This window comes from Lonchura striata, chromosome Z, assembly GCF_050655825.1.
Source record: "Lonchura striata isolate lonStrDom1 chromosome Z, ASM5065582v1, whole genome shotgun sequence".
In the NCBI taxonomy this organism is placed as follows: Eukaryota; Metazoa; Chordata; class Aves; order Passeriformes; family Estrildidae; genus Lonchura; species Lonchura striata.
Window position 1 is genome coordinate 46,593,761 of NC_140740.1, and position 11,737 is coordinate 46,605,497.

At 49.1% G+C, this 11,737-nt stretch overlaps 1 protein-coding gene across 5 annotated transcripts in view; it reads left to right on the top strand.

Annotated features, from left to right (window-relative positions):
• GALT (galactose-1-phosphate uridylyltransferase) overlaps nt 1-10,606 on the top strand; it is a 55,609-nt gene extending 45,003 nt beyond the window's left edge. For 2 of the 5 annotated variants that reach the window (XR_014951478.1, XM_085567347.1), the window contains one exon: nt 1-10,606. This exon is cut by the window's left edge. The gene's annotated coding sequence lies outside the window, so the exon portion shown is untranslated. The other 3 variants (XR_014951477.1, XR_014951479.1, XM_085567350.1) reach the window with 3 other exon arrangements.
• The last annotated feature ends 1,131 nt before the right edge of the window (nt 10,607-11,737 follow it).

Here is an 11,737-nt window from a genome sequence, read left to right on the forward strand (position 1 = left end):
GCAGCATGCAGGCGGTAATTGAAAAAAGTGAGATGCAAGTGAACAGCCAAAGCTCCGGCATAATAACTCCCAGCAGACGCACAATCACAAAGTTAGAACAGGCACTAGGGAACTGCCCTAGGCTGTATTCTGGGGATGCCTGGCACCCCCTGGCAGTGGGCTGGGGTCTCTATGCCTAGGAGCAGGGCAGGGATCTCAGTGGTGATTCCTCATGGTGTTTCCTCGCTGTGCTCCTCTCTTGGGCCTCCTGGTTCTCTGATGAACCTCAGATCACCCCCAGGCATTTACTGAATCTGAGTAAGTGACAGGGCTCCCTTTACAGCTCAAATTATGGGTTATTGCAGAGCATGACCACTAAATACCTGCTGCAGGAGGGATGCTGTTGTCCCTTGTCAATTGTTTGCTTCTCCTTCTAGCTCCCTCCCTGGGGAAAGCCTTGGCATCCCATCCTTCTCCACTTCTTCTGACATCCCTGCTGGGTCCAGCCTTTGTCCCAAGAAGCCATCAATGCCCCCCTGGACACCTAGGAGCAGCTCTGGCCAAAGCACTCCTGAGGCATTCAACCCAGCTAGCAGCTGAACTGATGTGTGCAAGCAGGTGTTTTTTGGGTGATTTTGGGCTGTGTGTCTGGGAGGCACTCTTCTGTGGGGTCAGATATTTCCTTGCTTTGTGAGCTCATGAAGTGTGATGAGGGTCCCTCTCTTCAAGGGGAGCAGACCATCTTGCTGGCTGCAGAGAATTCCTCTCACTCACACTGTGCTGACTCCTATGCTCAGCTGTTCCTGGGGGAGAACTGGGGATATAGGGCAGCCTTTTGGTCTCATCCTCTTCACCACCTAATCTCCAAGACTCTTGAGAAGCAAGGAAGTGGTAGCAATGGAAAGGAGACTGGGAGTACTTTCCATCCCACTGCTTAGCTTGGGTCCTGTCTACACATTGACAACTGGCACACAATCAGGCCCTGAGTTTGCACCAGTGAAAATGTGCAGAGTATCTGCATCTCAAGGAGTGCAGCAGCTCCTCCACTTAATGGCTACCTTGGCCCAATTGCCATCCTAGCCCCTCTCATCAGGACTCTTGCCCTCAGGAAATGTTATATATAACATCTGCTGCTGCTAATCCCTTCTCTAACCCCATTCCCTCCTCCTACCGTTGCTCCCTCCCTCACAGGTCCTTTGTTATCATGTCATGCTTTGGGCTCTGTTGCTTCAATTGCTTCACATCCAGTGGGTCAACCAAGATCAGAACTCATTTATGAGAGATGCTGTATATGCAGAGACCATCCCTGCCCTGGAGCTTATGGATAGCTCAGAAAGCCACAGTTTATCCAGAGATGGTAAGGAATAGAGACAAGGAGAGAGGGGGTAACTTGCCCCATGCTGCACAGAGGGCTCTACATGAGGAGCAGTCCCAGCCCAGGTGCAGCCATGGCCCCACATAAGGCATGTGGAGTGCTAAAAACAAGACAAACTAAGCGCAGCTGGCATAAAATCCATGCAGTACATTGAACTGTAATGATTCTGACAATAAAGCAACCCAATAAATATTATGAAATGAAAACAGCCCTCTGGGAGCGTTTGCAATCGATTCCTGAGAGCTGGCATTTGTGCAGCAGATTACGTGCGAGACAGGTTTGCTCTGCCTTTTCTTCTTCTTTTCCTTCTAAATGCAGAATGAAAAGAGCTCTCTGGAGTGGATGCTGGGGGAGACCCCCTCCCTTCTGTGCTTGGGCACTGTCAGAAAGGGAGAAAAAGGTGACCAAGATAGGAGAGGCTGTGAAGCCAGTGGGGTAGGAGTAAGGGGTGCAATTCTTGTCCTTGCAAGCAGTGACAATTCTGTCAGTGTCCGCCTCATCCCAGCCTGCAGAATTAGGTTTCCCCTCTTACCCTGAGACATTAATATCCTAGTGGTTGATGCATGATGTGGATCCCCTGCCCCAGCATGTGATGAGGGGAATTAGGTGGTGTGTGGGGCTGAGCAATGGGATCCAGAGTGGGTTTGTCTGTGCTGGGATGGGCTGGTGGTGGGAGGAGGTTGTTTGCCATTGACACCTTGCTAAGACACAGCTCTGCCCTTCCTGCCACCCTATCAATTACTTGAGCATAGGTGACTATAAATACTCCTTGGCTGGCCTGGCACACAGACCAGTGTTCAGCTGGGTCTCGTGGAACTGGTCCTGTGAAGATGGGAATGCTGGAGTATTCAGGATCACTGCTTGGAACCTCACCCAATTTCTCTGGTCTTTGCCTGCCATGTGCTACTCATAGTGTGACTTTACCACCACAGCCTGGATTTTCCTTTTACACATTTTCTGTCCCTTCAGTGTCCCATGAGATGCTCAACTGAGCCGGCCCTTATTCAGGTTCTTTCATCTCCCTGGGTGGATTATCTGATGCTGTGTGCCCACCATGGAGCACAGGGAGGTCCCTGCTCCTGCTTTCTGGCTGATGTTTACCATGAACCTGGGCATCTCTTGCAGCTAAACTAGGCTCTCTTCCCTCACACACAGCCTGGGCACACACTCCCTTTGATTTCTCTGGCTCCTTCCTGCTCGCTCTTGAATCCTCTCCACTGGGCTTATTAATCCTGTTCCAAGTGATGGCCTTTTTACTGCTGCTAATTACAGGAACATCAGCCTGTGAGATAAGTGTGATGGGCTGGAAACCTGTGGTTTGCAATGAGTTTGGTCAAACTCACAGGTTGTGAGAGGGGTAAGGGAATTCCTCATAAATTCAAGACACGAACCAGGCGGGCAAGGTGTCACTTCAATGTGAGGAGTAGGATCCATTGGATGAAGCAAAGTGGAGGCAGGTTCCAGAGTAAATAAGAAATACTTCCAGCAGTAAGTAGTGCATGTTCAGCAACCTGGTCATGGATGTTAAATGCTTACCTGGATGGCAGGAAAGGCTGGGCAGTTCTATAGAAAAGAGAAGTTTGTAGTTACATGGGAATTCTGTCTTGCTCAGGAAGTGCCTGAGCTATACGGCTGCTGCATCTTTAGCAAACACTCAGAAACTGGCAAAAGAGGGCCCATGCCAGCAAACCTCGGTGCTGAGGAGGGCTTCTCCAGCACACAACCCCTCCTCAGCCAGTACCTCTTCTTCTCTTCTTTCCACTACCACAATTCCATCAGAATCTTCTCTTCTGCAGACTCGAGGCAGGGCACTGAACACTGAGAAACATTGCTCAGGCACTGCTGGCATGTTTGCTATAAATAGCTCTGTATCAAAAGAAATACATTTTAAAGCTGCTGCAACATAGCAAGAGCTGTCTTAGAGACTGTGTTATCTCATCAAGCGCGCCCAGAGTGAGCTCAGCTCTTTCACCAGCCTCATTTTTCTAAGCAGCAGCTGATTACAATTTACCAAGTGATACCTCTAGAGCTATGGGTTCTTTTTTTTTGGCTTTTTTAAAGTTATTAAGTTGTTTGATTTTTTTGTTTGTTTTTGTTTTTGTTGTTTTTAATTTTAGGGAGCTCTTCTGCGAACAGCTTAGACAGGAACAAGAAAAGGAAAAAAAAGAGAAATAAGAATTATCTTTCACTGGGGAGTGAGGATAAATAACTCCACCTATTGCGGGTGTTTCACAGATGGATGGCATGGCCAGCTGCTGGGTTCATGACAAAAACAGGCCCTACTCTGCTATCAAATTCTTACCAGAATAAATTTGAAGTATCTGTGCTAGAGTCAATAGTTATTACACTGGATTTTTATCAGTGTGAGTGATAGCAATTGAAGGTTTTTTCAAGGCATTTATAAATAAAAACATTCCTGCTGGCTAAATAGATACACTTCTTTGCTAACTGGGAATAATCATATGCATTTTGATATCAGCATCTGCTAAATAAGTCCAGGACTGTGTATTAATGAGGGTGCTGCAAGAACTTTGGAGCACAAGATCAGAATTCAAAACAACTGGGATGGATGGAAGAGAGTGTCTGGAATCAGCTAGATGAAATTTAGTACAGAGAGCACAAGGTACCACATTTGGGAGGGATAAATGAATGCATGAATGCATAGACAGGAGAGCCTGGAGAGGCTGCAGGATGGCAGGCAAGGATCAGGGGGTTCAGATGGATGACTAACTTAGCATGAGTCAATAGTGGGATGGTTGAGCAAAAAGGGCAGCTCACCTCCTGGGATGCATTAATGCTGGATGTTGGATGCAAGCCATTGAAATCTGCAATTCTGCTTTGTCTGAGCTGTGTCCACGTCTGGACACTGCTGCTGAGGGCACCTGCAGATGAACTGGAGAAAAACAGCAGCATGTTTCAATGGAGAGATGTTAGAGTGGGCAAGAAATCAATGTTTCCTTCCTGTGAAAACGTCTGTTTTTCTGGGGCAGAAAAGGAAGGGCATTGGCTCAGTTAATTTCTGAAAATGAACCTCAGACTCCTCTGAGTTTGACCCTATGGGGCAACATTGTGCTCGTTGTTTGCTATTTCTGTCCCTCAGACCCTTTTCCCAGATAATTTGGCTCTGCCCTAATGGGATCCCATATTTTGACACAGCAGCTTTCTTTTAGAATGCATTATGGTGCATAGCAAACCATTCTCACTTCCTGTTTTGCAGGTTATCTCAATTCCAACTCACATTCCTTGGGTTTGATGAGAAATGAGCTCCTTGACTGACTTCTGGACAGGAAGTTTGGCTTCAGCATTTATGCTCCAGGCTTTCCCTTTGTGTTATTTCCTTAAAAGCTAAAAAGGGGATTCTGGGCCAAAAATATGTCTCATCATTGTGATATGAACTGTAAGTCTGATAAATGTTTGGGAAAAAAAAGTAACCTAGATAGTCAACACCCCATCTCAGCTACTACTCATGATACCTGTGTTCAGAATCCCAAGAACCAACAGCAGAAAACCGGAAAACAGCCATTTACACATGGAAGTGGGACTGCTTTGGGGCTGGCCCTTTCTGACTGGGAAAATAACTGGCTCCTTTGGCTCCAAGACAGCCTGTGAAGTTGTGGGGAGGCTGCAAAAACAGTTCAATATCCAGGGCTCGATGAAAGCAGGAGGCAGAGTTTTCCACAGCGGCTCCTTCCTCTTTGCAATGCACTGTGCATAGCGGCTTCTGGGTGACATTAGCGTTCAGGCAGGCATGCGTACACCACAGGAATACAGGAATGCTGAGCATATTCCAGAGCGCCAACATGGCCTGTGGATTAAGCTCCTCTTTCAGTGATATTAGGGTAAACCTGCAGGAGGTGTCTTGAAATCAGAGGGATAGATTGTCTTGATAGTAAAAGCAATCAGAATCTGTCCTGCCCAGGATATTTACATGATGCCTCCAACTGCAGGAGTGTCAGGGGGATGTGCCTGGCACTGGCGCAGGCAGTGTTTTTCATGGGGTTTGTGGCAGTGCCTGTGGATCTGGCAGGGCAGAGGGAGGATGAGAAGGATGGGCCTGTGCCTTCAACCACCCTGACCCCACACTACCTCTATGTGGGATGGGCAGGGGAATGGGGCAGCAGGGCAGTGTGAGACTGAATGCCTACATTGAAAAAACAACAGCCTAGAGAGTGATCCATCCCTACCAGAGGTGGCTGAAAGGAGTCAGATGAACCATCACCTCAAAGGACTTAATTTCTCCTTTCCTTAATCTTGCCCATCTCCCTGCTCCTGCTTGGAGGGCACCCATGCATGGTGCTCTTCTCCAGGGTCCCATTACCCTAGATACAGACCCATGCCCCATATTGGCCTTGGTAAGGGCGAATCCTTCTTACGTTTCTTCCCCCTCCTTGCCCATGTCCATGCATGCTTAAGACAGCCCTGCTGGGTATAGCTCTGGCTGTCAGACAAACCTACTGTCCTCCAGATGCATGTGTCACCTGTGGCAGCTGCAGGGTCCCTTTCAGACAATTTGAGGGGCTGTCAGGGCACACCATCAGGTAGGTCCATGTCCTGGGAGCTCTCTACTAACACTGTTGGACACCCAGAGTACAGGCCTGTAATCTGTGGTCAACCTGTGTGACACCAGTCAGCTTGGTGTTGGATGCTGAGTGATTCACTGTGCTCTCCAGCAGTTCAGTGACATCCCTTGGTCTCCAGCTGTGCAAGGATGCCAGGCTGTGGTTGTGTTATTTATCTGCCTCTCCTAAGTGTTTTGGGCTGAGCTGGATTCTACCAGAATAAGTCATCTGGCTGGGCTGGGGAGAGGAGCCTGAGGTGAGGTGCAGAGCCCTGACTTGCCAATACTCCCCTGTCCCATCTCAGCAGACCCAGATGAGCAGGTTTTTAGGGCCAGGGGCTTGCTCTCAGGAATGTGGTGGGAGCTGATAGAAATCGGCTTTCACACACACCAGAGCACTTAGATGTCTGCTGCTTAACAGGTCTTGTGAGCTGCATCTGAAGTACTGTGCTCAGATGAGATGTGTCCTCTTCAGAGGGCTGCACTTCCCTGTCGGCTTTGCCTTTTGATTCCTCCTGGCCTTTTTTCTGTCTTTTTTTTTTTTTTTTCTTTTTTTTTTCTTTTTTTTTCTTTTTTTTTTTCTTTTTTAATAGGGTTCTAGAAATGAGGCCAGTGCTTGAATATAAAACACTACTTATTTTTTATTTTTAAGGAATAGTAGACAGGTCACCTCGTTCAGTATTTGAACAGTGATACCTCTGGTTTACCCCATCCTGTCTGCCAAGGGAGGGCTTTGAGGGGTAAAGTCTGTCCTGTGTGTTGCTGTAGGGGTGCAAAAGAACAACTGCTACAGACACACACAGACCAAAGCATGAACAGACACCTGACAAAAGCATTTCACACCACATCCCACACCCACTGTGCATGCAAGGCTGTCACCCACATTCCCTGTCATACAGCCTTACTGCCTAAACGAATTGCAGGAGCATCTCTTTGCACCCAAACACACATCTCCAACCTACAGAGCCTGTTGCTTGAATGTTTTGCTCCATTTATCACACACAGACACACATCACCTCTCCTGTGCATATCTTGAAACCTTCAGAGGAGCACACAGAGCCACAGTCTCACATACACGGTCACCTTAGCACAGTGATCCTCCCCAGTGCTGCTCCACACCCATCACAGCCTCCCAGCTGAGCACAGCCTGTGCAGACAGTGTCATCCCACCCCACCTCTCCTCCCACCTGCACACCCCTGACCCACGGACTCATTTGCTCTCCAGCACCCTTGCCGACCACACGGCTTATGTGAGAGATCTCTGCTCAGTCACTTATTAGCAAGAAAAACTTATGAAGAGCAGCAGTGACCACAGGTCTCTCCTGGGCAAACAGAAGGGCTGAGCAATCCCTGGGTGCTGTGAACAGACAGGTCTTGTGGCCCCAGAGGCGTTACTGCCACAGCTGAAATAAGAATTGCCATAGATCCATGTGACATTTTGAGTCATAAGGCTGCGTACACAAGGGTGTCAAAGGCCTGGCTGAGAGCAAAGTGCAAGGCAGAGATAAGCCCCTGTTTATTGCCACTGGAGAGATGTCAGATCTTGCTTTTCTTCTCTGGAAAACAGACCTGGTGTTTGCATACAGCTCAGACTGCTCAGAGAGGGCAGGCTCCAAGGGGCAGACTCTGATCCCGAGGATCTGTGACTAGCTTGGCCTCCAAAAGACACCCAAAGTTTATTTCCCCATCTTCTCTGTTCCAACTACGACCTGTTGCTGACACCAGTTGCCAGCCCTGGCAGCCCTCTAGGCTACTGATGTCTCTGTCTCCTGCACCTTTTGGCACTTCTGTCTCCTTGCAGTTCCCCATCCCCTGTGCTCCCAGCTACAGGCACTGAAGCAGGGACAGCCCAGTGTGAGACACTACGTGCTGCAGGGAAAGAAACCCTGCAACCAGGTGAAGCATAAACGAGGCTTTTGAATGATCTTATTATTGCTGTTTCCTCTTGTCCCATTTTTCCGACAGCAAAGGAACCCCTGACCTCGGCACTGTGCTATGTTTCACCTGCTGCCTTTGATTTCCTGTATCAGGGATGCAGCCAGCTCCACACCCAGGTTTGCTGGCAGATGGATTTCTGGGAGTGTGTGTGCCTGAGGTTTGATCTCCTTTGCTTTGTGCCTCTGCAGAAAGAAAAACTGAGCCACGCTGTGAGAAATTCCTCAAAGGAAAGGAGGGAAAGCATTACCCAGCAGGGTAAGTCACACAGCTCAGGAATCTCGAGCAAAGACAGGGACCTCTTGTCCTTCCCATAGATGAGTCTAAAGGAATGAAAATTATCAGGAGACTGGACACAGAGGTTAGGTCTGGGCACTGAAACTGGAGCTCCTGCCCAAACCTGGGGATGCTCCTCCTGCCCCTGGGGTGACTGAGCAGGAGGTGAGTGGTGTAACCTGCCTTCAAATGGCAGAGGCATGGATGTGATGTGAAGCCAAAATCATCTCCTTGGGAGTGGAGAGGATGCAGGATCTGCTGTGGGTGCTGTGTACAAGCCCTGAGTTCCAAGACGTGGTGTCAGCTGGGTTTGGGAGTGGAAAATGCATGAAGTTGAGGCAGGAGGAGGTAACACTGCAGCACTGAGTCCCCCAGCCTGGCAGTGACAGTTAATGCCCGTCCATCTGCACTGTCCTGGGGGGAATTTGGCTCTGTACTTCAGCTACTCAGCCCCCAGCTCTTCTTTAGCTTAGACATCTGGTGCAGCTGCAGACAATTCCCTAAGCATCATGGTGTGCTGCGTGCTGCTTGCTTGCAGGCACAAAATGCCATTTTCCATGGTCTCATGTGCCTACAAGACAGGTGTTCTCCAGCCACTGGGGGAGATTTACAACAGCTTATCTCCACTTCTAGATGGGTGAGACAGCTCTGATTTGGTCTCCCACCATCATCAGAGAAATTAGAGTCACGATGCCCATGCTGTCATCTGGGATACAGCAGCACTGTTGAGACAGGGGGCTGGGCCCGGAGAACTGGAAAGAGATGTCTCCAAAAGCCATCAGCACCAGGAAGGAAGCTCCTGAGACCTGACATGAGTGGCTTTCAGCTTGAATACACGTAGCTGCAGTTTAACTAGCCTGACCCTTGATCCCAGGGTCCATCTCCTGCCAGGAAAGACAAAACTCTTTGGCACAACAACCCACATGGCTGCAGCCACTGCTGGGATGATACAGAGCAGTTGGGGGGCAGCAGATGCAGTAGCCTTACAGGGTTTAGGCAAGTGAGACAGGCAGGAGTGGGGGAGAGGGTAGGGGAGGAGGGCGGGCATGCTGGAGAGGGGAGAGAATGCCAGGGGAGCACATATCTATGGAAAAGACAATTAAGGCACAAAAAAAGTGGGAAGCAAGACCTAAAAGGTAACTGAGTAGAAAATTAAAATTATTCAGCTACAGAAAATAGGTCTAATGGGCTTCAATGTGATGCAGACTCCAGCAGATCACACAAACAGCACGTGAGGGGGAGTTTCCTTAAAGGGGCTGGGGACCAAGAGAAGTCTCAAGTACTCTGGGGTCTCTAGAAACCACTTTCCTTTCCTCTCACAACAGCAAGCCCTTTCCAGGCTTCTTTCAGGCTCCTGTCTATGCCTTTGTTTCCTGTTGCAGATGCAGATCCCTGGCTGCCAAACTAATCTCCCCAGGGTGGATCAGGCACATTTGTCCCCATGTTGCAGCTGGTGGCTTCAGCACAGGATGGCAAGGTTGTGCAAGTGCAGGAGGCCACATGGGTCCTTTTCCTGCAGGGAAGAATGCCTCCCCTTTGGCTCGGGGGATTAGTTACTCCACTCTTCAACCTGGATTTTTTTTTGGATGGTTCCTCCAGCTTGCTGAAATTGTTCTAAATTCTAAAATCTTACCTCCCCAGTCCTTGAAATCCCTCACAGCTGATGCCTGTGGATGGAAGATGTACCCTCTGCTTTTCATCATCTGAGCCATCACTTACAGTATCAGCAGCCCATGCCTGCCCTGTTCACCAGGCCCAGCAGGAGACTGATGGAAAAGACCATTGGGTGTCCCTGCTAACAGTGAGAGGTGATGGGGACTAAAAGGCTGTGGATACTGGGAGGGTGGGGATTGTGAGCTGCTGAGATCTGGGTCCCAGCTTTGCTGGGGCTGAGCAAGGCTGTGCATGGTGCTGGAATGTAAAAGCTTGTGCAGAGGGAGAATACAAAGGTGCGTGCTTGATCTGGAGGTGCTGGGTCAGCCTCTTAATGAGGAGACCTACTCTGGAGAGGATCCAGGAGGATCTCCATGGAGAGACCAGCTCAGCTGCAAGGTAATGGAAGCCTAAACCATGTCCAGTGAGTTGTAAAGGAATGAGAGACAGTTCCAGAGGGGGAGCAAATGGCCTGGCCATCCCAGCTCCATCCCTCCTGACATCTCTGCTGAAGAAGGGAGGTGGGAAGATGGCTTGTGCTCACCATCAGGCATCACCAGCACCAAAAGCCCCAGCACCTTTGACAGCAGCCACTGTAAGGGTGGACATGAGAACATCTTCTCCTCCTGTTAGGGTGAACATCACAGGGTGCTGTGTGGTGGCTACAAAGGGACACCTTGCACCCCCCACCTCCCCAGCATTTCTTGCCTAACACCTTGTTCTTCCTCTCTTTTCATCCAGCCTCAGCTCCCAGCTGCCTGTCTCTGGAAGACGTGCTGAGAAAACATTGCATATTATACAATGAGAAACAGTAAACAGTGTTCTTGCTAGTTTTCAACTTGTTTTTATTCTGTGAGCATCAGCTGAAGCCACAGGGATAGGGTATTTAATGAGAGTATTGTCTTTCACCTGCCTTTAGTCTCTGCAGGGTCTTTTCAGGGGAATCCCATTCCAGTGTAGTTCAGAAATTACTTTACTGGGGAAGTGACAGGGGCACATCCCTACAGTGTTTTAACTCTGCTTAGCACAGCTTGTTCCTTGGAATTCTCATTCATCTGGGTGTGGGATGCCAGACAGAGGACAGGGAAGTCCCAAATAGATTCCAGGCCTGTTCCTTGGGCAGGAATTAAACCCTGGGATAGATCCTATAGATCCTGATGGGATCCATCAGATCCCAGTGGATTCTCTCTCTGAGACAATACTGGCACAGAACTCTATTTCTCTTTAATATCATGTCTCTACAAAAAAATGCCTATGATTTGCACTCAGTACATTGCAGTATATTCCCCTGAAATTTCCCTGGGTTTTCAGGGTCTTTATGCACTCTGATTAACAATGATCTCCTTTACCATCACAGTAATTTATTTATTCAGCACCAAGGGGCAGGCACGCTGTCTCACAGACAAAAATACCCCACAGCCTTTCAGTGGTACTGGTGGAAGTACAACAGAAGATAGAAGTCTTGCTTTGAGACCGAACTCATGGCCCAAAGGTTGAGCAAAGACACCAGCTGGTGCTGAGGCTGCAGCCAAAGGTCTTATCCTGCAACTGGATTGCTCAGGACAGAGCAGAGTAACTCCTAAACACTTCTGCAGCAGCTTCTCTGCTCCTGCTTTCCATCAGCTTGGGTCAATTCCCAACTTCTCAGCAGCCTGGATGAAGGGATAGAATGCACCCCCAGCAAGTTTGCTGATGATAAGAAATTGGGCAGCGTGGCTGATAGACCTGATGGCTGTGCTGCCATTCAGGCACATCTCCATAGGCTGGAGAGCCGAGCAGAGGGAAACCTAATGAGGTTCAGCAAGGACAAGTGCAGAGTCCTGCATCTGGGGAGCAATAACCCCATGCACCAGCACAGGCTGGGGCTGAGCTACTAAAGAGCAGCTCTGGGGAGAAGCACCTGGGAGTCTTGGTGGGTGACTATGAGTTTACAGTGTGTCCTTGTGGCCAGGAAGATGATA